This window comes from Oryx dammah, unplaced genomic scaffold (genome assembly GCF_014754425.2).
Source record: "Oryx dammah isolate SB20612 unplaced genomic scaffold, SCBI_Odam_1.1 HiC_scaffold_19, whole genome shotgun sequence".
NCBI lineage: Eukaryota > Metazoa > Chordata > Mammalia > Artiodactyla > Bovidae > Oryx > Oryx dammah.
Genome location: NW_024070203.1, coordinates 45,230,275 through 45,254,111, shown reverse-complemented (window position 1 = coordinate 45,254,111; position 23,837 = coordinate 45,230,275). Strand labels below are relative to the sequence as shown.

General features: G+C 41.3%; 1 protein-coding gene across 1 annotated transcript in view; it reads right to left on the bottom strand.

Moving 5' to 3' along the window:
• The window catches only part of SULF1 (sulfatase 1), a 195,143-nt gene extending 171,847 nt beyond the window's left edge, over window positions 1-23,296 (bottom strand). The window contains exon 1 of the mRNA XM_040261350.1: window positions 22,992-23,296. The gene's annotated coding sequence lies outside the window, so the exon portion shown is untranslated. The remainder of the gene's footprint in view (window positions 1-22,991) is intronic.
• Window positions 23,297-23,837: the final 541 nt, after the last annotated feature.

Genomic DNA, 23,837 nt, shown 5'->3' with positions numbered 1-23,837 from the left:
GGCATCTTACATAGTAAGTCACCTGTGTTCACTTTTTATCCTAACTGGTTGTAGCAAAGGGAAAAATCATGGACTCCCACCAGTGGTGAGACTGAGCATTATTTTTGTCATAGAAACAGGAGATTATCAAAAAAAGGTTATTCGGACAGTCCAAAACTGTCAGATTATTGACAGAGCAGTTCAGGTTTCCAAGAACTGGCTTAAAAAATATTCTTAAGTTAAATTTGTTCACTTCTTTATCATTTTTTTTTTCTGGCTTTGAAACTATGTGTTTTGCAGCAAAGCTGAGACTTGGCAAATTGAAAGTGAAAGTTAAGTCGCTCAGTCGTGTCCGACTCTTTGCGACCCCATAGACTGTAGCCTACCAGGCTCCTCTGTCCATGGGATTTTCCAGGCAATAGTACTGGAGTGGATTGCCATTTCCTTCTTCAGGGGATCTTCCCAATCCAGGGCTCGAACCCGGGTCTCCCGAATGGTAGACAGACGCTTTACTGTCTGAGCCACCAGGGAAGTCAATTGAACCGATTCATAAATCCTGTATTTAAGTACTTGGGCTTCCCTGGTGGCTTAGTGGTAAAGAATCCGCCTGTCAATTCAGGAGACACAGGTTTGATCCCTGGGTTGGGAAGATCCCGTGGAGAAGGAAATGGCAACCCTCTCCAGTATCCTTGCCTGGCAACACCCATAGACAGAGGAGCCTGGCAAGCTATAGTCCATGGGGTTGCAAGAGTCAGACACAACTTAGTGACTAAACAACAACAACTATTTAAATATTTAGATCATGACATCTTGAAAGCTTTTTAAGAGAGAACTCCAAACATCCTTTACATTTAGCAAACACTTACTGGATGTTTAATATATGCCAGAGACTGCTGCCAATGCAAATAGGATATGGTACCTGCTTTTTCAAACATGTGCTTTTCCATACAAACTGTGTTCCTGGAAAGAATTCTCTCAATTGCAGAATTTAAAGATCATTGAATATATGAAAAAGAACTTGGCTGAAATATCAACTGAGCTTAAAGGAAAAAGGGAAAATGTGGAATAGGACAATGTAATTAACAGTGGGAGGTTCACAGGTCCTGCCTTAGCCCTGATAGTTCTGCATATCACTCAAGTTAGACTCTCAGACATGTTTCCTTGTTTGTATGATGGGGACTATGAGAATTACATGTCATAGAGATGTGGCAAAATTAAATTAGATAATATATATATAAAGCACTTCCTTGCACATAGCAGGTAGGTACTCAATATACTCAGCTGTTAAGTACAATAGTAAGTAAAACATAGGCATCTTTTTCAGTCATTTGGTTTTGTTCTTTAAGTGACTGTTATTTTTGTCTATTACTAAAGCATGAGACCTAGAAGTTTTAGATATGGTCATTAAGGGTATGAAGAGGCACTGGACTGTCAAGAGAATTCATTAGAATGAGTACTCTTCTGAAGTTTTCAGACTTGTGTATCTGTCTCCAGAATATGGCTGCCAGTTAGTTTCACAGTCTGTTTCTTGATCTGTAAAATGGGTCCAATAATGCCTGTGCTATCTACTTTATTCAAAAAGTTATGAGGATCAAATAAAATAGGGTTATAAAACTGACTTGAAATGGGTAATATGATATATGAACAAATGTTATCAGTTCAGTTCAGTTCAGTCGCTCAATCGTGTCCGACTCTTTGTGACCCCATGAATCGCAGCACGCCAGGCCTCCCTGTCCATCACCATCTCCTGGAGTTCACTCAGACTCACATCCATCGAATCTGTGATGCCATCCAGCCATCTCATCCTCGGTTGTCCCCATCTCCTCCTGCCCCCAGTCCCTCCCAGCATCAGAGTCTTTTCCAATGAGTCAACTCTTCTCATGAGGTGGCCAAAGTACTGGAGTTTCAGCTTCAGCATCATTCCTTCCAAAGAAATCCCAGGGTTGATCTCCTTCAGAATAGACTGGTTGGCTCTCCTTGCAGTCCAAGGGACACTCAAGAGTCTTCTCCAACATCACAGTCAAAAGCATCAATTCTTCGGTGCTCAGCCTTCTTCACAGTCCAACTCTCACATGCATACATGACCACAGGAAAAGCCATAGCCTTGACTAGACGGACTTTAGTTGGCAAAGTAATGTCTCTGCTTTTGAATATGCTATCTAGGTTGGTCATAACTTTTCTTCCAAGGAGTAAGTGTCTTTTAATTTCATGGCTGCAATCACCATCTGCAGTGATTTTGGAGCCCCCAAAAATAAAGTCTGACACTGTTTCCACTGTTTCCCCATCTATTTCCCATGAAGTGATGGGACCAGATGCCATGATCTTCGTTTTCTGAATGTTGAGCTTTAAGCCAACTTTTTCACTCTCCTCTTTCACTTTCATCAAGAGACTTTTTAGCTCCTCTTCACTTTCTGCCATAAGGGTGGTATCATCTGCATATCTGAGGTTACTGATCTTTCTCCCGGCCATCTTGATTCCAGCTTGTGCTTCTTCCGGTCCAGCGTTTCTCATGATGTACTCTACATAGAAGTTAAATAAGCAGGGTGACAATATACAGCTTTGACGTACTCCTTTTCCTATTTGGAACCAGTCTGTTGTTCCATGTCCAGTTCTAACTGTTGCTTCCTGACCTGCATACAGATTTCTCAGGAGGCAGGTCAGGTGGTCTGGTATTTCCATCTCTTTCAGAATTTTCCACAGTTTATTGTGATCCACACAGTCCAAGGCTTTGGCATAGTCAAGAAAGCAGAAATAGATATTTTTCTGGAACTCTCTTGCTTTTTCCATGATCCAGCGGATGTTGGCAATTTGATCTCTGGTTCCTCTGCCTTTTCTAAAACAAGCTTGAACATCAGGGAGTTCACAGTTCACGTATTGCTGAAGCCTGGCTTGGAGAATTTTGAGCATTACTTTACTAGTATGTGAGATGAGTGCAACTGTGCAGTAGTTTGAGCATTCTTTTGCATTGCCTTTCTTTGGGATTGGAATGAAAACTGACCTTTTGCAGTCCTGTGGCCACTGCTGAGTTTTCCAAATTTGCTGGCATATTGAGTGCATCACTTTCACAGCATCATCTTTCAGGATTTGAAACAGCTCAACTGGAATTCCATCACCTCCACTAGCTTTGTTCGTAGTGATGCTTTCTAAGGCCCACTTGACTTCACTTTCCAAGATGTCTGGCTCTAGGTTAGTGATCACCTCATCATGATTATCTGGGTGGTGAAGATCTTTTTGTACAGTTCTTTCATGTATTCTTGCCACCTCTTCTTAATATCTTCTGCTTGTGTTAGGTCCAGACCATTTCTGTCCTTTATCGAGCCCATCTTTGCATGAAATGTTCCCTTTGAAGGTCAGGAATGGCGGCAGTAAGGAGATACCCCTCGTCCAAGGTAAGGAGCAGCAGCTGTGCTTTGCTGGAGCAGCCGTGAAGAGATGCCCCATGCCCAGGGTAAAAGAAACCCAAGTAAGATGGGAGGTGTTGCAAGAGGGCATCAAAGGGCAGACACACTGAAACCATACTCACAGAAAACTAGTCAGTCTAATCACACTAGGACCACAGCCTTGTCTAACTCAATGAAACCAAGCCATGCCTATGGAGCAACCCAAGATGGGCAGGTCATGGTGGAGAGGTCTGACAGAGCGTGGTCCACTGGAGAAGGGAATGGCAAGCCACTTCAGTATTCTTGCCTTGAGAACCCCATGAACAGTATGAAAAGGCAAAATGATAGGATACCAAAAGAGGAACTCCCCAGGTCAGTAGGTGCCCAATATGCTACTGGAGATCAGTGGAGAAATAACTCCAGAAAGAATGAAGGAATGGAGCCAAAGCAAAAACAATACCCAGCTGTGGATGTGACTGGTGATAGAAGCAAGATCTGATGCTGTAAAGAGCAATATTGCATAGGAACCTGGAATGTCAGGTCCATGAATCACGGCAAATTGGAAGTGGTCAAACAAGAGATGGCAAGGGTGAACGTCGACATTCTAGGAATCAGCGAACTATAATGGACTGGAATGGGTGAATTTAACTCAGATGACCATTATATCTACTACTGTGGGCAGGAATCCCTCAGAAGAAATGGAGTAGCCATCATGGTCAACAAAACAGTCTGAAATGCAGTACTTGGATGCAATCTCAAAAACGACAGAATGATCTCTGTTCGTCTCCAAGGCAAACCATTCAATATCACAGTTATCCAAGTCTATGCCCCAACCAGTAACGCTGAAGAAGCTGAAGTTGAATGGTTTTATGAAGACCTACAAGACCTTTTAGAACTAACACCCAAAAAAGATGTCCTTTTCATTATAGGGGACTGGAATGCAAAAGTTGGAAGTCAAGAAACACCTGGAGTAACAGGCAAATTTGGCCTTGGAATGCAGAATGAAGCAGGGCAAAGACTAATACAGTTTTGCCAAGAAAATGCACTGGTCATAGCAAACACCCTCTTCCAACAACACAAGACAAGACTCTACACATGGACATCACCAGATGGTCAACACCGAAATCAGATTGATTATATTCTATGCAGCTAAAGATGGAGAAGCTCTATACAGTCAACAAAAACAAGACCAGGAGCTGACTGTGGCTCAGATCATGAACTCCTTATTACCAAATTCAGACTTAAATTGAAGAAAGTAGGGAAAACCGCTAGACCATTCAGGTATGACCTAAATCAAATCTCTTATGATTATACAGTGGAAGTGAGAAATAGATTTAAGGGACTAGATCTGATAAATAGAGTGCCTGATGAACTATGGAATGAGGTTCGTGACACTGTACAGTAGACAGGGATCAAGACCATCCCCATGGAAAAGAAATGCAAAAAAGCAAAATGGCTGTCTGGGGAGGCCTTACAAATAGCTGTGAAAAGAAGAGAGGCAAAAACCAAAGGAGAAAAGGAAAAATATAAGCATCTGAATGCAGAGTTCCAAAGAATAGCAAGAAGAGATAAGAAAGCCTTCCTTCCAAGGCCAAAGTGATCAATGCAAAGAAATAGAGGAAAACAAAAGAATGGGAAAGACTAGAGATCTCTTCAAGAAAATTAGAGATACCAAGGGAAACAAACGTTATAGCTAAATAATAATTATGAGTTTTCCTTGAGCAATGGCACTGATGACTGACTGGCAAAAAGTGTAATTGTGGTTTATAAATATTTTAAGTGGAAGTTACTGTTCATTTTATACAGAAATAGAGTATAGATTTAGAGGAAGTGTGGAAAAATAAGAATACTTGGACTCTAATCAGATTGCCAGGAGAAATATCAATAACCTCAGATATGCAGACGACACCACCCTTATGGCAGAAAGTGAAGAGGAACTGAAAAGCCTCTTGATGAAAGTGAAAGAGGAGAGTGAAAAAGTTGGCTTAAAGCTCAACATTCAGAAAACGAAGATCATGGCATCTGCTCCCATCACTTCGTGGGAAACAGATGGGGAAACAGTGGAAACAGCGTCAGAATTTATTTTGGGGGGCTCCAAAATCACTGCAGGTGGTGATTGCAGCCATGAAATTAAAAGACACTGACTCCTTGGAAGGAAAGTTATGACCAACCTAGATAGCATATTCAAAAGCAGAGACATTACTTTGCCAACAAAGGTCTGTCTAGTCAAGGTTATGATTTTTCCTGTGGTCATGTATGCATGTGAGAGTTGGACTGTGAAGAAGGCTGAGCACCGAAGAATTGATGCTTTTGAACTGTGGTGCTGGAGAAGATTCTTGAGAGTCCCTTGGACTGCAAGGAGATCCAACCAGTCCTATCTAAAGGAGATCAGTCCTGGGTGTTCTTTGGGAGGACCGATGCTAAAGCTGAAACTCCAGTACTTTGGGCACCTCATGCGAAGAGTTGACTCATTGCAAAAGACTCTGATGCTGGGAGGGATTGGGGGCAGGAGAAGAAGGGGACGACAGAGGATGAGATGGCTGGATGGCATCACCAATTTGATGGACATGAATTTGGGTGAACTCCGGGAGATGGTGATGGACAAGGAGGCCTGGCATGCTGCGATTCATGGGGTCACAAAGAGTCGGACATGACTGAGTGACTGAACTGAACTGAATCAGCTCTATTAGCATATGCAAATGATTTAACTCTCCTGTGTCTCTCTATCTTTTATAAAAATGTTTGTATTTGAAAATAATTACCAAAAAGTCTGAGGTTTGGAAAACTGAGCTAACTTACAAAAAAGTTGCAAGAATAATAGAGAAAACACTTGCATACCATTTACTGAGATCCATATGTTGCTACTTTGCCAACAGAGGTCCATCTAGTCAAAGCTATGGTTTTTCCAGTAGTCATGTATGGATGTGAAACTCGGAATATAAAAAAAGCTGAGTGCTGAAGAATTGATGCTTTTGAACTTGGTGTTGGAGAAGACGCTCGAGAGTCCCTTGGACTGCAAGGAGATCCAACCAGTCCATCCTAAAGGAAATCAGTACTGAATATTCATTGGAAGGACTGATGTGGAAGCTGAAACTCCAATACTTTAGCCACCTGATGCAAAGAGCTGACTCATTTGAAAAGACCCTGATGCTGGGAAAGATTGAAGGCAGGAGGAGAAGGCAACGACAGAGGATGAGATGGCTGGATGGCATCACCGACTCAATGGACATGAGTTTGAGTAAACTCCGGGAGTTGGTGATGGACAGGGAGGCCTGGCGTGCTGCAGTCCATGGGGTCGCAAAGAGTAGGACATGACTGAGTGACTGAACTGAACTGCCCCAATTCTTTCATCAATTGTTGCTCATTTTCTGTTTCTATGGGCTTCCCTGGTAGCTCAGAGGTTAAAACGTCTGCCTGCAATGCGGGAGACCTGGGTTAGATCCCTGGGTTGGGAAGATTCCCTTGGAGAAGGAAATGGCAACCCACTCCAGTATTCTTGCCTGGACAATCCCATGGATGGAGGAGCCTGGTGGGATACCATCCACGGGGTCGCAGAGTTGGACACGACTGAGTGACTTCACTTTCACTTTCACTGTTTGTTTTCCTTGAGTTCAGTGAAAGTTGCTTGCCTCGTGGTCTTATAACCCTAAATATCTTTCATTGTGTATTATCCAAGAATGCAACTTCATTCTTCTTTAAAAGAGGCATAGGTACTTAGCTGGGTGATGTGTTCCTCAAGGTTTTCAAGATCAAATGAATGTTTTGAATGCACTTTAGAAAGTATAGATTGTTATACAAAGTTAAAAGTTTCATAAATGGGAAAAGTCAAATTTCATAAAGCATTAGAGGACTAAGCAAGGAAGGACAAACTAAGAAGTCCATTTCTCTGTGTATAAGAAGCTAAAGACTGAGTAATCTTTGGAATCTCTGATGGGTCGGGGAAATGAGAAAGATGTTCTTCAGTTACACTACTGAAAAAGTTTGTATCCGTTTTGTGTGTAGTTTGTCTTCTTAAACAGCTTGCCATTTTATGTGGTCTTTTTGGTGGAGATTATGATCATGTTTGAGAAAAAAGTCATAACAACTTAAGGGCAACCGCTGCTCAGCGGCAGAACAAAAGAGCTGTAAAGAGTTTGGAAAGAAACTCAGCTTTATTTCTTCTGACCATCCCTTCAAGTAGTGAAAATGACCTGTTTTATTTTCATTATGAACAACGGCTGAGATACAAATAATAAATAGGAAAGCATGTTTTACAGAAGTGGCCAATGTATAGGCTTAGTTCAAAGAAGAAAGTATTCTTATGGACCAAAGATATAATTTTTCATAGAATTCTTTTTCAGCACTTGCTGTAATTAAAATTTAGCTATATGACAAACAGGTAATTATTCTGCCAAATTAACTCTACATTCACAACAGAATTCTCCCTTTTACCAGCAGATGTAATACTTGTAAGCCTGATTTCTCTATAGTTCTAACCAGGTTTTCAGTCACACTCTCAGTGAATTGAAATATAGCTGATAACAATCTGAATCCACATACTCTTTTTCCTGTGACATATTCCTTACATTGCTCTGAAAATCAGTGACTTTTTAAATAACAAATAGAAATATAGGATATGTTTTAAAAACAAAGCTATTTTTTCCAAAAAAATCAAAACCACACTTTAAAATTCTAAGTTAATCTTTTTTTGGAACTATTAAATTATTCTTCTTGATAGTGCAAGATGAAAAATGTAAATTAATGATTTTGAAAGACATTTATAATCCAATAATGACTCATTTTACTTCCTATATAAATAAATCTGTTTTAGACATAAATTATGTAAGTACATACTGGTTTATACACTCACATAATTTAGAAAGCTCTGAAGAATATGGCTCTTATACTTCTCTTGGGAAAATTCCAGAACCTGAGGACGTATGTCCAATGTTTATTTCTCAGTGAGGTGACGTCAGGGCATCTCAACTCCAGGAATTAAACCAAGGTCTCCTGCATTGCAGGCAGATTCTTTACCCTCTGAGCCATCAGGGAAGCCCATGGAAGGCAACAGGTTTCCCTAATGTATTACATATGTAATAATATATGTATTTGGAATCACTGAAAGCATGAAGCAGTGAAGTAGGTGTTAGAAGACATGAGTTCCAATGTGGATTACTCCACTCACTAGCTCTCTAGACTCCTCTCTCAGATGCTGTTTTCTGGTGTGCAGAAATGATGTATTTGCTTTGCTAATTCAAAGACTGCAAGTTCCAGTGATTTGACTCAAGGGAAAATGTTTTGAGGGTGATGGTTAATATTATCATCATCACTTGGGTAGCATTCTGTTGGCAAAGGTTAAAAGGTGCCTTTACAAACAAGGCTCTTTATAACAAAGCTTCAAACTTTCAGATCAGCACTTGGGTATTTCTGGTAGAATGGATTTTCCACAAAGAATGCACCTAAACAGTAAATGCTTCTTCTGGTATTTGTTCCAACCCTGAGACTTCCCTGCAGTACCTGATTATTCATCATGGAACTAGTAAGAGGGGCCGTGGGAGAGCTGGCTTCATACCCTCGTGTTTTCCTCAGTTCTAGAGGACATCTGACACATGGAATCCAGTTAGTCCTGGTAGAACTTTACTGCCTTATACGTTTTGATAAAGCCTGGCCTAGAACTATCTGGGAAATGTGGGTTTTAGGATTTTTTTAGGCAGGCTTCATTTTCCTCAGGTGGTGCTGCTGCTGCTGCTAAGTCGCTTCAGTCATGTCTGACTCTTTGCAACTCCATAGACAGCAGCCTACCAGGCTCCCCTGTCCCTGGGATTCTCCAGGCAAGAACACTGGAGTGGGTTGCTGTTTCCTTCTCCAATGCATGAAAGTGAAAAGTGAAAGTGAAGTTGCTCAGTCGTGTCCGACTCTTAGTGACCCCATGGACTGCAGCCCACCAGGCTCCTCTGCCTATGGGATTTTCCAGGCAAGAGCACTGGAGTGGGCTGCCATTGCCTTCTCCACTGGTGGTGCTAGTGGTAAAGAATCCGTCTGCCAATGCAGGCTGATCCCAGGGTCGGGAAGATCCCCTGGAGAAGGAAATGGCAACCCAATCCAGTATTCCTGCCTAGAGAACTGCATGGACAGAGGAGCCTGGCAAGCTACAGTCCATGGTGTCCGAAAGAGTTGGACATGATTGAGCACAAACACTTTCATACATTTTTTCAGTTTCCTCGGATGTAAAATGGGGATTTTTACCTAGATGATCTCTGAGGTATACCTCTTATAGTCTGTGCTTCTATGATATTTTCCATGCGTTTCTTGGAAAATCTAGCCTTAATTCTGATTATTTCAGAAAACTACAAGAAATAAGATTCAGTAGATCCAATAGAATGTGTGAAAATTTCCTCTTTCTTCTAAGTGATTTAAAACCTCTCATCTCACTGGCAAATTGTCCTACAGTTGAGAATGTGATTTCAAGCCAATGAATTTTTATAGTCAAATCCAACTACAGCAACAGAAAAATATGGTTTACTGTGGGGTTTTCAGGGCATTTTAATTTATGATATGCAGCAGATAGTGGATACTTTCATCCAGGTGGGATGGGTCTGTCTGTCTGGCACTGTCCCTAAAATTCTGGTCTAGCCATAATTTTACATGCCCTTAAAAGTGGAACTGTCACAATCTCCTCAGTTCAGCTCTCAAGAGAAATTAATTGATAGCATAGACTCCTGAGAGGCTGGCATGTGAGTGACACTCAGCTCTGCTATTTCACATCTAATCAAGGAGGATGAGAATTCTAGTTGGCCTATTGTCTATTTAAATCTGTTTCTGGATGGAATTCAGCTGGCCCAAATGCAGCACTGAGAGAGTGATGTGCAAAAGATGGAAAAGAATTAAGCCAGAAAACTGGTGCACGAGATAGTGCTTTCCACAGTGTCAAAAGAATTGCCTGGTGTGGTTGCGGATTTACTTTTGATTAGTTTCCTCAAATTTCTCAGTGACTAAAATGCAGCTTTCTATCCCAATTATCCTTGACCAATCTGGTTACGAATATGTAATGAAGACCTATGGCCTATATCAGATATACCGTCTTGAAGCTATGCTTGATAGAGGCAGAGGTTTAAAACTCAACTTCTACCTTCATGTTTCTTATAATAAAGAGAGGGAGCAATATTAAAAATCTATGAAGAATAGTAATAAGTGCAAAAATGTACCTAATCAAGAGCTAAAATTAGATGGCAACATGTTAAGTGGTAAGAGATCACCTATGAGGAGGGACTTATTAATAGTTGGTATAGCGAACAAAAGAAAGTTCCATGTAAGTAATGGGGTAATTTTTCTTCAAGGATGGGTGAGATGTGAACATCACAACTGTGATGGGAAGACAGCCTGAGCCCAGAAAACCTATGAGCAAATCCTTAGCAGTAAAAGTAAGTGATGGAAATTTAGGAGATGCTGAACCAACTTAGTAAAGAACAGAAAGTACATCAGGGAAGGGATATGGTTCAAGTGGAAAACATGATGCAGGTCCTTAAAGGCTGGTGTTTTATTTATTAATAAGCTGGATGCTATAGAAAATTGGCTATTTTAGAATAATGGAAGAGCATGATGAAAATGATGCTAGAAGATTAGTTTAATAGTGATATATAAAATGAGTGGAAAAAGAGCAAGAGATGGTGCAAAACTGGATTAAAGTCCTTCCCTGTTCTTCCCACCATGCTTTTTAATTTCAAAGGAGAATATCTTATTTATTTAGACTGGTATTAGGGAAAGAGCAGAGCTTGTCAGTTAAGGAGAATAATTTAACCTAGATGGAGGGAACAGTAGAATAAAGGTTAAGAGGTAGTGGGAGGCATGCTCCTGAAAGGTTAATTAATTTGCTCAATATCTCATTATTAATGGTAACCAAGCTCTAGAATCCAGGTTGCCAATGTTTTCCCACTGTACCACTCTGCTTCTTTTTCCTAGCTATAACACAACTGCCACTGTTCAGCAAATTTTGTCATTGCTACTGACATTTTAATCTATTACTTGCCCAGCATGAAATAAGCTTTACCTGAAGCCAATGAGGCAGTCCAGTGGGGTTTTCTAAATTTCTAAAGGGGTCAGAATAGTGGCAGAAGCAATTAGAAGAGTACTTCCAATTCCACTTCTGAGATGAAGGCAGTGGGTGTCCAGAAGGGTGGCTCAATGGATTTCTGGTTTTATCTACTTTTTATTAAAAACTTTTTTTTTTTTTGGCCGTGCCACATGGCATTTGGGATCTTAGTTCCCTGACCAGGGATTGAATCCACAGGCCCTACATAAGAAACACAGAATCTTAACCAGTGGGCCACCAGGCAAGTCCTTGGATCTCCAATTTTAGAGCAAAACAACTAATGAGAATAACAACCGCTACACATGAAGTGTTTCATAAGCTTATTTCCTCTCTGTTTTCTGTCCTTATTTTTGTGTCAAAAAAACATGACTCTAAAACAGGGTATGTTTGACTGGTATTTTCCCCCCTTCCTCTCCACTTACTCATTTTTCTTTTCTTACAAGACTATGCTTCTCCTCGTCAAGAAGTCTTTGTACCTCTGAGACAGGTCGATAAGTTGACATGTAGGAATAGACTCCTGAATTGAAATTTGAGTTTAGACAGTCTGGATGAAGGAGTTTTAGAATATCAGCCTATACTCTATACCTTCATCTCCACATATGCAGGCTCACGAGCCTGTTGACCTAAGTGGACACCAGCAGAAAAGACCTAGTGTTAAACTTCACAGTTAAACCCAACTTTTGTGCTTGCTGCAGATGACATTTATTGCTGTAATGATGGCATGAGTGTATTCTGTCTTTTTCCCTTGGTTCCTTGCACTGGATGTCTTGAGAATGACCAAGCCAGTCGTTAGCCGTTAATAGCTTCTGAGTATAAACTAACTCATGCCAATTTGACCCCCATGGGTGGCAACCCTAACTGAGAACTAGATTTACAGGTGTGGATACTTAGGCTGGCATTCCTCCCATAGGAACCAGGGAACATAGTTCAGCAAGCTCAGTTGAGTAAAATAAAACGGGCCAAAGTCTTCATTAAAAATTTGAACAGAACCCAAGTCTCTTTTGAGGAACCAAAATGCTGTCAGGTCTCCCCAGGTCAATATTATTCCCACAAATTTCTAGCAATTTAAATCCCAAATCTAGCAGACTCAAGCAGTGTATTCTTTCAATCATGCTGCCCTGCTCCCCCCTACATCTGATGCAAGAGTGTGAAATGGCAAATATAATCTTCTACCTCTAATAAAATTATACCTAATCCTGAAAATTATTCATTGATTTAGTATCAAGAATGGCTCTCTTGTTTTTGGAGAGAAGCTTAAAATGAAATGTGACAAACTAAAGAGTAGAACAAGAAGAGATAGAAAGAAAAGCAGGAGGTCAGGAAAATCTTTCTCAAAGCTTTAAATTAAGAATGATTTGTCGTTGTAGTGAGTGAAAAAGGGAGTGTCTATATCACTTGTAAAATAAGTCATTCACACATTCTGTAAAAGGATGTCAACCAAGTTAGAAGTTGAACGTTTATGAGCAGAAGCAACTTAAATATTTCATCTCTTCTTGCCTCTTTACTCTTTAAATTATATGTCCCTCTCCACTAACATTTTCTTAGCTGAAAGAACAGAATTATAGATATTGTGTACAAGTAGTTTGTTGTTCTGACTTGGAAATCCCTTACTTCCCTAAAATTTAAAAACACTAGGAGAGTTATTGAGCCAATTATTTTCTGAATTTGAGAAAAGATCCTTTTCATCTAAGGAGGAATATGTCATAAAAAACATCACAGTGGTATATTCTGTCTTATGTCCATGGATGATCAGAAAGTTCAATTTTATCGGTTCAAAATTATATTATTAAATATTTAGATGCACATGTTGGAGTAGGGAATGGCAGCCCACTCCAGCATTCTTGCCTGGAAAATTCCATGAATAGAGAAGCATGGCAGGCCATAGTCCATGGGGTCACAGAGAGTCAGACACTACTGAGCACACAGCCCATGTATTTACCTGCGTTGCATTATAAAGTTATCCCAGCCATAGCCTGGGATATGTATAGTGTTACAAATGAAATTCTACTTCCAGCATCCTTATTTTCCTTAAGGGATGTCACCACTCCCTGATTTCCTGGGCTTCATGCCTGTGTCTTCTTTGTCACTGTCTTTCCTTTGTCTTTTATTTGACTAATTACCAAGCTTTTCACAATGTTTCTTACACCCATCGTTTCCTCACTGTCAGTGTTACTGATGAGAACAGCAACTTATTTTTCTTTTTTGGACTCCCAGTTGAGTGTTCCCCCTGCACTCATCTCTTTCTCTCTCCCCATTCCTGAAAAATCTACTGCTTAAACATCCTAAGGCATCTATTTCAAAAATAGATACAGCCTCACTAGCTGAAGCCCTGATGTGTCATGACACTCTGGAATCTGGCCTAATTCAGCTGACATGATGTGCTTAAAACAGAAAAGGGGGCACGTCCCTGGTGGTCCAGTGGCTAAGACTCCAAGCTCCCAGTGCAGGTGGCACAGGTTTGATCCCTGGTTGGGAACTAAGACCCTGAATGCCACCCAGCACAGCCAAAAAAAAAAAAAAAAACACTAAAATAAAAAAGGGTACAAAGTAGAGGCAACCAAGGACTGTATTCTTCCTCCTCCTTCTTTCTCATCTTTTTCTCTCTCTTCCTCCATCACTTTTTTCCTTCCTCTTCCCTCTCCTCTGCCAAATACCTCCCTTTATCATATATTCCCAAACTGCATCTATGCACATCCTCTGGCTCAGAAATACAATGTCTTGGCTTGCAAATAACGTGCACAATTTAACTCCAAGCCTTAACTCAGGTGGTTCCTTCTGCCATCTTGGAAAAAGCATCCAACTCTTTGAATTCTTACTAAGTTCTAGGTGCTATGTACAATATCTTACTTTTATTATCTCACTGAAACTTCTTCTACACTTTGTGATCATCATATCTCCATTTGACAGAGAAGAAAACTGAGGAAAAGAGGGTAAATGAATTGTCTCCATAGACTTTGCAAAGAATGGAGGTGAATCACTGCTCTGATTCATCTGCTTAATGATGCGGAGAAAAGTCTTGCCTGGCTTGGGTTCCAGCTCCTCCAGTAGGGGGCTCTGTGGACATCCTTTTTATTTAACTAGTAGTAATAATTGATACTTGACCACAAAATTCTTTGCATTACTACTAAAACAATTTGGCGGGGCGGGGGTGGGGGAGCATGTCTTCCACTCACAGCTAAACTAGATATTCCTAAAGGGAAAGAATAGCATCCTATGTTATTTTGTAATCCTCTGAGCACTAGGATAAAAGTATATACACAAGAAGTTGTTGAGGACACATGCTCAGTTGCTCAGTCGCTCAGTCGCATCTGACTCTTTGCAACCCCATGGACTGTATCCCCCCAGGCTCCTCTGTCCGTGGGATTTCCCAGGCAAGAATACCGGAGTGCGTTGCCATTTCCTGCTCCAGGGGATCTTCCCGACCCAGGGACTGAACCCTGGTCTCCTGCATCTCCTGCACCGGCAGGAGGATTCTTTACCCTGCACCACGTATTAGCACACGGATACAGCTTTCAGTCTGTTCTTTTGGTTTTATTTAGAAGTTACCTATGGCTGTTTCTTAGGATAATGGATCAACTGCCAAAGAGTAGTTTAAGCTGTTTGATATTGAGTCTGTCCCTCAAGTCTCTTTTACTAAATATAGATACCATATATGACATGAATGGGATAACACATGTGAAAACTTCGGAAATAAAAAAGTATTATACGCTCCTTGCTTTTATTCATTTGCTGTATCCAGAACAGTTTCTTTTTTCTTGCCAGTGTGAAAGCTCTCAAGAGAAAGGAAGGAGCGCATGACTTTAGAGGCCTTTTTGGGGGGAAGATGCACTTCTCGTAGATAAAAGTTAAAAGCTGAAGTGTCCAGGATTTATGGATGCAACACCAAGCATATCTGTGTACTAGGATATTCTACTCAGGGGAAGGCTGATTACTGGCAGGTGAAGGTTAAGGAAGAAGCTTGAAACTGGCAGGAAGTCTACTCAGAGGACATGTTATGTTATAGAAAGGTGATTTTGATGCTAAGCCAAATTAGTAATAGGAGTTTGAGGCTAATAACCACAAGTGTACGCTTATGTTAACTTACCAAGAAATGCACAGTCTTGTATCCATTTCATCTGTTATCATCATGACCCTGGTAGAGCTAATATCTCATAACAGTGTGATCTTCAGTTTTAAGTTAATATAGCAGGTGTTGCCTATGAGTTATAACACCATACCACAAAACTGGTCAATAAACAGAACCCCCTGAAATTCAGATTTTTATTTTGTCTGTTAAGAATGTGCTCTTATTGGTCAGAAGAATGAAGAGATGCTTAGATTGGTGTATTTGGAGGCTCTATCAAGGAAATGACTACAGGAGAATTTTCCCGAGTTCTTGAAATAAATTTGTTTCAGGCCTACTATGTATTCCATGAAGTGGAAAAGCTGCATATATTAGTAGCTCTATTTGCAGATGAGAAAAAGCAGAACAAAGTAATAACAAAAACTAGTTCAAGGTTTCAGTTCATTGTAGCAATAGACCTTCTTTCTAGCAACCACAGTTTGTAGCTGAGCTGAAGATTTGGACAATGCCAACACTAGAACAACAATGAAGTGAAATGAAATGAAAAGATGCTTGCTCCTTGGATAGAGAGCTGTGACAAACCTAGACAGCATATTAAAAAGCAGAGACATCACTTTGCTGACCAAGGTCTGTATAGTCAAAGCTCTGGTTTTTCTAGTAGTCATATACAGATGTGAGAGTTGGAACATAAAGAAGGCTGGGCACTGAAGAACTGATGCTTTCAAACTGTGGTGCTGAGAAGACTCTCGAGTGTCCCTTGGACAGCAAGGCGATCAAATCAGTCAATCCTAAAGGAAATCAACCCTGTATATTCATTGGAAAAACTGAAGCTAAAGCAGAAACTCCAATACTTTGTCTACCCAATGCGAAAAGCTGACTCATTGGAAAAGACCCTGATGCTGGGAAAGATTAAAAGCAGAAGGAGAAGGGGCAGCAGAGGATGAGATAGTTAGATAGTTGCATAGTGACTCAATGGATACAAATTTGAGCAAACTTCAGGATAGTGAAGAACAGAGGAAACTGGCTGCTGCAGTTGGTGGGGTCACAAAGAATCGGACATGACTTAGCGGCTAAACAACAACAGAACAGAAATGAAGACTGAGGAGAGTAAAAAAACTGAAGAGAATAAAACAAAAGCAAAAATATATGAAGGCAGATGAATGTGTACTTCAGAGTCAATTGCTTTGGAAGAGAAAATTCAATTATTGTACTTTTATAACATAATTGGATATGAGATGAAAACAAATCCTCTTCTTACTATGGTTCTTCTCTTACACAAGTGTCCAGTCTTGCTCATGAGCTTATCAGCCAAATAAACTTTTGAATCTTTATTTTATGTTCAACCAGAGCCAATAGGGCTCTTAACTTGTTGCCAAATGCTGCGCCCACTGTCAACCATCTAACTGTCTTGTGTGAAAATTTATCACTACCTGAAATTTGTAGATTAACTTGGACAGACACTACCTTCTCACACAGAAACACATTGTGTCTGCTCATTTTTTCAGCATAGCTGTTCAATATTGATTTCACCCTCTCTAGTTAATTAACAGTGGCATGGCTCAGAGGAGTTTCTTAGATCCACAATTTCAAATATGCAGAAATATTTTCTTACAGATCTGTGGCTGTGGAGTAAAAAGGAGATCAGAGTATAAGAAAAGATTTGACTTTTGAAAGTCAAGTGTAGAGCGACATTTTTTTTAATTAACAAAGGTTTACTGCAACATTGTGCAGTAGTACATGGATCCCATATTTTGAGCATCTAGTGTATCTGCTCCAGCTGGAGATGAGGTTCAGCCAGGTAAATGTTAATGCTTCATTTTGAAAGTTGCATAGTAGTCTCTGCTGGTAAGAGAGAGACATCTCCAGAAATCCTGCCTTGCCCTTCATTTATAGGACTCCCATTTTCTTTCCTTTCCCTGGTCTGGGGCAGGTGCAGACCAGATGATCAGGAGTGCAAAGAATATTCTTTGATCTATCCCAAGATCCTGAAAACTGAATGACCAGGGTCCTAGGACGTATAAGCTAGGTGGCATTTAGTGCTTTGTGAGATGATTTCTCGGTCGGTCCACTGCCCTTCTGGGGGAAGGGTACAGAGAGACGACTCAGTGTTTGATGGTGGGTGCAGAGTTTAGGAACAGGCCAGAACTAAAGCTGACTGCATTCAGCTTTTTGTTCAATTTGCTTTAAAGGTGAAGGACAGCAAAGGTCCAAGCACCTTGCTTTATCTAAATGGTATCTTGCTTTACCAATTACTTCTGGAGGCTTGACCTGACTCTACAATGTTTTGCCAATTTATTATTTCTTTCCAAACAGTGAGGCAGGGGGAAGGAAGAGAAGCACATGACCCTTTGGTGAATTCAGCTCCCTGCTGGGGTCCACTGCCTAGGCCCTTTGTTCCCCTAGCCCTGCAGCCCAGCGTCTGCTCTTTATTTTCCTTTAATGCAGGACCCAGGACTCCCTCCTCCCTCCAAAGGGTATTCAGCTGTCACCATTGTCCCTATGGGTCCATTAACTCAGTTGCTCCAAATCCCCTAAATGCTAAAAGCAGCTCTTCCTGCTCCCTGTCTCCTCGCCAACTTCCACCCCACTCACTACCACCTTTGGTGGCAGAGAAAAAGGGTAAAAGAAGACATACTCTAAATAGACAGAATGAATGATTGACATGACCAAGATGAACACAGTTGCACATCCTAGACCTACATCTGCTTGTGTATCTACCAACCTTCTTTCTCCCCTGTTTATTGCACATGCGCTGAGCTAGATGCTTTGTAGATTTCTTCGAAACATTCCCAAAGAATGTATTCCTCTCTTCATTTTACAGAAGGAGCTGAACAGTTAAGTCATCTGTTCAAAGCCACACAGTTTGTGAGAAGTAGTACCTGAATTACAACACAAGTCTCTTTGAACCCAAAGACTGTTCTGCTTCCTAAATCGTATTTGAAATCTCACACCATAGCAAAATTTCCTGCCACTGTTATAGAAAACTGAAATAGGTTGGGAGGTGGTTCAGATAATAGCCGAGCTTAATTTGGGGAAATCATTTCACAAGTGGCATCTTTCCTAAGCTGTATTTCCCAAATACAACCAATCAAGTTTTACCATTTTTTTCCTTTTTTTTTTTTTTTTTTTTTTTTATGAATGGAGAGGAGGCTATCAGAGCCAACAAACGACTCTAAAGTGGGATAATTAGAAGAGTGCCTTGCATATCTGAGCTACCCTGTGAGCTAGTTGACACACATCTTTTAATGAGACACAAAGTGGCCCAGACTAGTTCCTGTCTTAGGATACTTCACCCTGCCTGAGCAGTCAAGTGATAAAAAGGCAAGGGTAAAGAAACAAGGTAATTGTGTTAATGGTCAGCCCCAAGCGATGGGAAACCTCAGTGGGATATATGGTAGTCGGAGAAGGCTTCCTGGAGGAGGTTGAACTTAAGAGAGGCTGAGGCGGTCCTACACATAGGCTTATAAACATAGAACCAGAAGGAATACACGTAATGATAAACTCTCATTTTGCAGACAATAAGATGGAAAACTGGAGTGGTTAGAGGTAAGAGAAGAGACCAGGAAGTGGGGGACATTGACGTGGCCACTTGAGTCATAGGGAAGGGTAGACCTCTGTTGCTGCAGGGATTTACAGTTGGAAGTGAAGTGAAGTGAAAGTCACTCAGTCGTTTTCGACTCTTTGCGACCCCATGAACTGTAGCCTGCCAGGCTCCTCTGTCCGTGGAATTCTCTAGGCCAGAATACTGGAGTGGGTAGCCATTCCCTTCTCCAGGAGATCTTCCCAACCCGGGGATCGAGCCCAGGTCTCCTTGCATTGCACGCAGATTCTTTCCCGTCCGAGCCACAGTTGAAAGGTTGGGCCAGCATGTCGTACTGAGAAATTCAAACTTCATCTTGTGGACAGTGACTCAAACTTTGTCTTTGGACAGTGATATTCTATCTGGTAAGTCACAGCTGAGAAATGTTTTGATGGAAGCCGTGTTTTGTTTTTTTTTTTTTAAGGAAGCTCAGCGACAACTGGTGGACAGGAGGGAAGTGGAGGCAAGAGGACCCGTTAAGAGGTTGTTGTAATGACCCATGTGTGAGGGGATCATTGCACTGGAGCAGTAGCTGTGGGCCAGATGTGAGTAATGCTTTACAGGAAGGACTCACAGGATTTGATGGCAGTTTGGCTGTAGGGATGAGAGGAATATTAGAGAAAAAAAAAAAAATGCTAACAGACGAATAGCCTTCCTTCCCAGCATATTGAAATAGAGTTGAAAATATTTTAAATGAGAAACATATTTCAGGACAAACTTTTCCCATAAAATATCTTCTTTCAAATCTTTCTCCCCAGCATGGATCTAACCTAAAGGAAAGGTAAATTTGCCATATCACTACAGACTTAATTTCATCCATGAGCCTCTTTTTCTTCAAAGTCAATAATGATGATTAAAAATAATAATCTATTTAGAGTCAGCTCCTTAAACATTTTAACTCCTTTAAATTTACTACATGTTCTCTGCACACACAAAAATATTGCATGGGGGAAAAAGAACCAGATGTCCTGACCTGACCCATTGGTTGGCCTTATCCACATGGCAACAGTTGGTAAAATCTCAGTACTCAGTATCAGAATTCCTGCTCTCTAGAGTCCTAAAGAATAAACCATTTGAAATAAAAAAACACAAAAGAACAAAGCCCCATATCCATTCCCATATGGGTATTTACTTAAGACAGGAAATGCAAAGTGTCATACATGCCACTCTTCTGTACTATTACAATGGAAATGACCACAGCAATCTGCTTGAAGTCACATAAATTTCCTTAGGAGGAGAGCACAGAGAGAGCCCTTTTAGTTCTTTGATGAAGGCTCTCGCTCATCATCTACCACAAGTTCAGTGACTGCCTGGATTCATGGATTTTAGTTTTCCACAACACTGTCAAAGTGGGTTTTGTAAGCTAATGGATCAAGCTTTCAGATCACTTTTTGCCTCAGATTTGTCACCTTCCTGCAAGCCTGGATCACAGGCTGCAGCCACAGGGCAAGTTGAGATTCCCCCCTTCATGCTCCCCAGGGATCTTCCACCTCTCTGGGAGAAATATCTTGTGCTCAAAACACTTTCACAGCTGTTAGAACACTGATGGGGACTTCACGTGTGTTATCCGCACAAGTGCTGTCAGGAAGAAACCAAGTGTCAAACAGAGGTATGTGGAGTCACTGTCAATATGCTTCTGAATGTTTTCCATCTGGAACACTGGATTTCGATTTTGACAAGAAACGGGAATTGCCCTGCGGGCACTGTCTTGAAACAGACCCTTTTGGTTCATTAAGTAACTTCATGTTACCTTAGCCTTGTTAGAGGGAGGAACATATAACTTTGCCTTCTCAAGGTGTGAATTTATTATTTCTCACCACTTCCTTTCTTGTTTCCATCCTGCCTAAATCCTTCGGACAACTGACTTTGGGTGGGGACAGGGGAATTCTCCCATTTTGCCCAAATCCTGAGCAGGCAGCTTGGTGGTTAGCCTATAGTATTAGCACCTTATGCTTGTTGAGGGTGGGCAGGGAGAGTGGGGGTGGGGTGGGGTGCGGGGCGTCCGGTGGCTAATCAGTGACTTGCCTTTGTTAGAGGCTATCAAACCATATCTCCCTGAGAAAGAGCTATCGGTGAGAAGGGCCTTGACTTTCTCCTGGAATATCTCTGTGATCGTGGAAAGTGGCATTGGTAGCCAGCGCTGTACCTGCTCCAGGCTGTGCCTGTTATCCTAATCCTGAGCCCACTCCAGATATTAGTTTGCTTTTCTGTCTTTATTTTGTTAAACCCCAGTTCCATTGTAAAGCTAAAATGGAATGACTGGAATTCCAAAAGACTTCAGCTTATGAACTTAGTCCTCTTTCGGTTATGTAATATTGGGAATCGGATCTTACTCAGTCCTCATAACTGCCTGGTTATTTCTGAGGATGTTTCTTCACTGAAGAAGACTTTTGAAACAGTTTCAGAGAACACTCTGTTTAACAACTAGACACAGCGATCACACATTCTTTTAATTTTTAAAAAGAGGATTAATAAACCATAATGGAAAAGAAAATAAATACAAAGAGGATTAAAAAATAAACTCTCTTGTTGCCAAAAATATATATGCAATGTGACTTGAAATATAATTTTTTCAAGCATCTTTCTGCACCCAAATACAGATATCACAGAGCATTAACCATAAATCCTGTTATTCAACCTACAAAACAGCTCTTATTTCAGAATAGCTTATATACAGTATTATTCATAGAATCTCTCACCTGCCAAGGGTGAGGACAGTGTTGGGTTTCTCTACTCAGTTTGAAAGTCCAATAGGAGCAGGAATTCTTAAGCACCACAGGTATCTGAACACTGATGTGGGAAGGCAAGTCGGTTAGGGTGCAAAGGAAGTAACACATGGATTCACCTCGCTGGATCACAAACTTGAAAAATGGAAAAGAATTATTTTTTTTATCCCTGTACAAAAACAGGGCATCAACTTGAAAGGCCTTTGTTAGACCACAACTTAAGCATCAGATCTAAGCCCCGCAGTGCTCCATCCAGTTCAATTTAATTTTGGTGATGCTTTCAACAGTGGTTACATTAATGGCTACTCGCATATACCATGACAACTCATTTTGTATTATCAGATGACCATTCATTTCCAATGACTAACTTGTAATTAAAACCCTTTTTTTTTAGTTTGTTTATAACCAAGCTAGGAAACCTATTTACATTTAATTAACACTTCAGATAGCCTGTTTAAAAACCCATAAATGTAGGGACTTTAACGATCCATTAGAGGTGCTTCTTTACTTTTCAGTAACTTGTAAAACTTTCACAAACAGATCTGCAAATGAATTACCTCCATCTGCTCCCCTGCAGCTGCAAAAGGGCCATGTTAAAAAACCATTTTCCTACTTCCTCCTTTTCTGCTTTCCTTCTAGCTCTAAGCATTTTGGTTTTAAAGCCGCTCTCAGCTGCTCTGAAGGCAGCCCCTCAAGGAGTTTCCAAGTTTAGAGTCCATCTCCAAATGGTTTTGAATACACTTTGGTCCACCTCAAATCAGTGCAAAAAAAATTGGGGAAGAAAGCTTTTCCATCTCTGCCAGCAAATAGACTCTTCAAAGAACCTTGAGCCCTTGGGTGGTAAAATGCAACAGTTTAAAAGTGACTGGTAAATTTCGAAAGCTGAGAGACATGCTTTCTTGGACTTCTCCATCCCTTCTGAACAACGTCTAGCTCCTGTTTGGAATATGCAACGGGGATAAGAAAGGGTGGGGGACAAGCAGGCTTCCAAAGACATTTTCTTAGCTACACCTTCGGGAGCAAGGCTTGAGGAGAGTTAGTTCTGTAAAGACAGCCAAGCACCACGCTGTGTCAGCCGTGCGGCAGCCGCTTTGAGAGGAGGGCAACGACTGGGTTTGACAAGTGTGCTGTGCTAGCATTCCATTCAAAAGTATGCTGAGAGAGAGAGAGGCGCATTCAATGTCTTTTACTTTACCTGAAAACACTGCTTTTCTCGTGGCTGCGGAAAACGAATTCCTCCTCTTCTCCCCGGAGCAAAGGAGTTCTCTTGCCCGCAGTTCTCCCTTGGAGAAGACCACACAGCTCCGGCAAGGCAGCCTCCCTACTCCTAATCCCCACTCGAATGTGATGACACACGCTAACCCCAACCATCTGGTGAAACACGTCTTCAAGCACTCAGCACAGTGGTGTGTCAAGGCGGGCTGCCCAATCCGATTGCTGGGGCTGGGTGTCTCTCTCTCTCAACGACTGGAGGCTGAGAGCAGGGCTGAAACTGGAGGTCTGAGAACTCCCAGTCAAGTAACCTGAGATTTTTCGAGAGAAAGAAACTGCTATAAAAAGAGAAGTGGGAGGCGCTAAAGAGAAGGTGGAGGGGATGAATTATTCCGGTGGCCAGTAGTGCGGTACTTTTCACAACTCCTTGTGCGCCCCGCGGGGATGATGGGGACCCTCCGTAGGATGCACAGAAACGCCAAAAAAAAAAAAAAAAAAAATCTTTTCCTGCCAAGCTAGGGAGCGCAATCTTCTAAGCGAGGTCCCACCCCCCTCCCATCTTCTTCTCCGCCAGGAGATAAAAAATTCATCTTGACATACTGATAAAGTGTTCATGTAGGAGTCGTTTACACTGAAATGTGACATCTACGTTTTGAAATCTAAACTCCTACCTTCCCTTGATGAGATCGCGGCTGCCTCCAACATTCCTGGGAGGAAGGGGGAAGGGGGAAGGGGCGCAGCTAAGAGCAGAAACTTCTCTCTTCCCACAGACAGCTCTTCACCGTTTGCCACGGGCTGAACTTCAGAAACACTCAATGAAAATCATTTT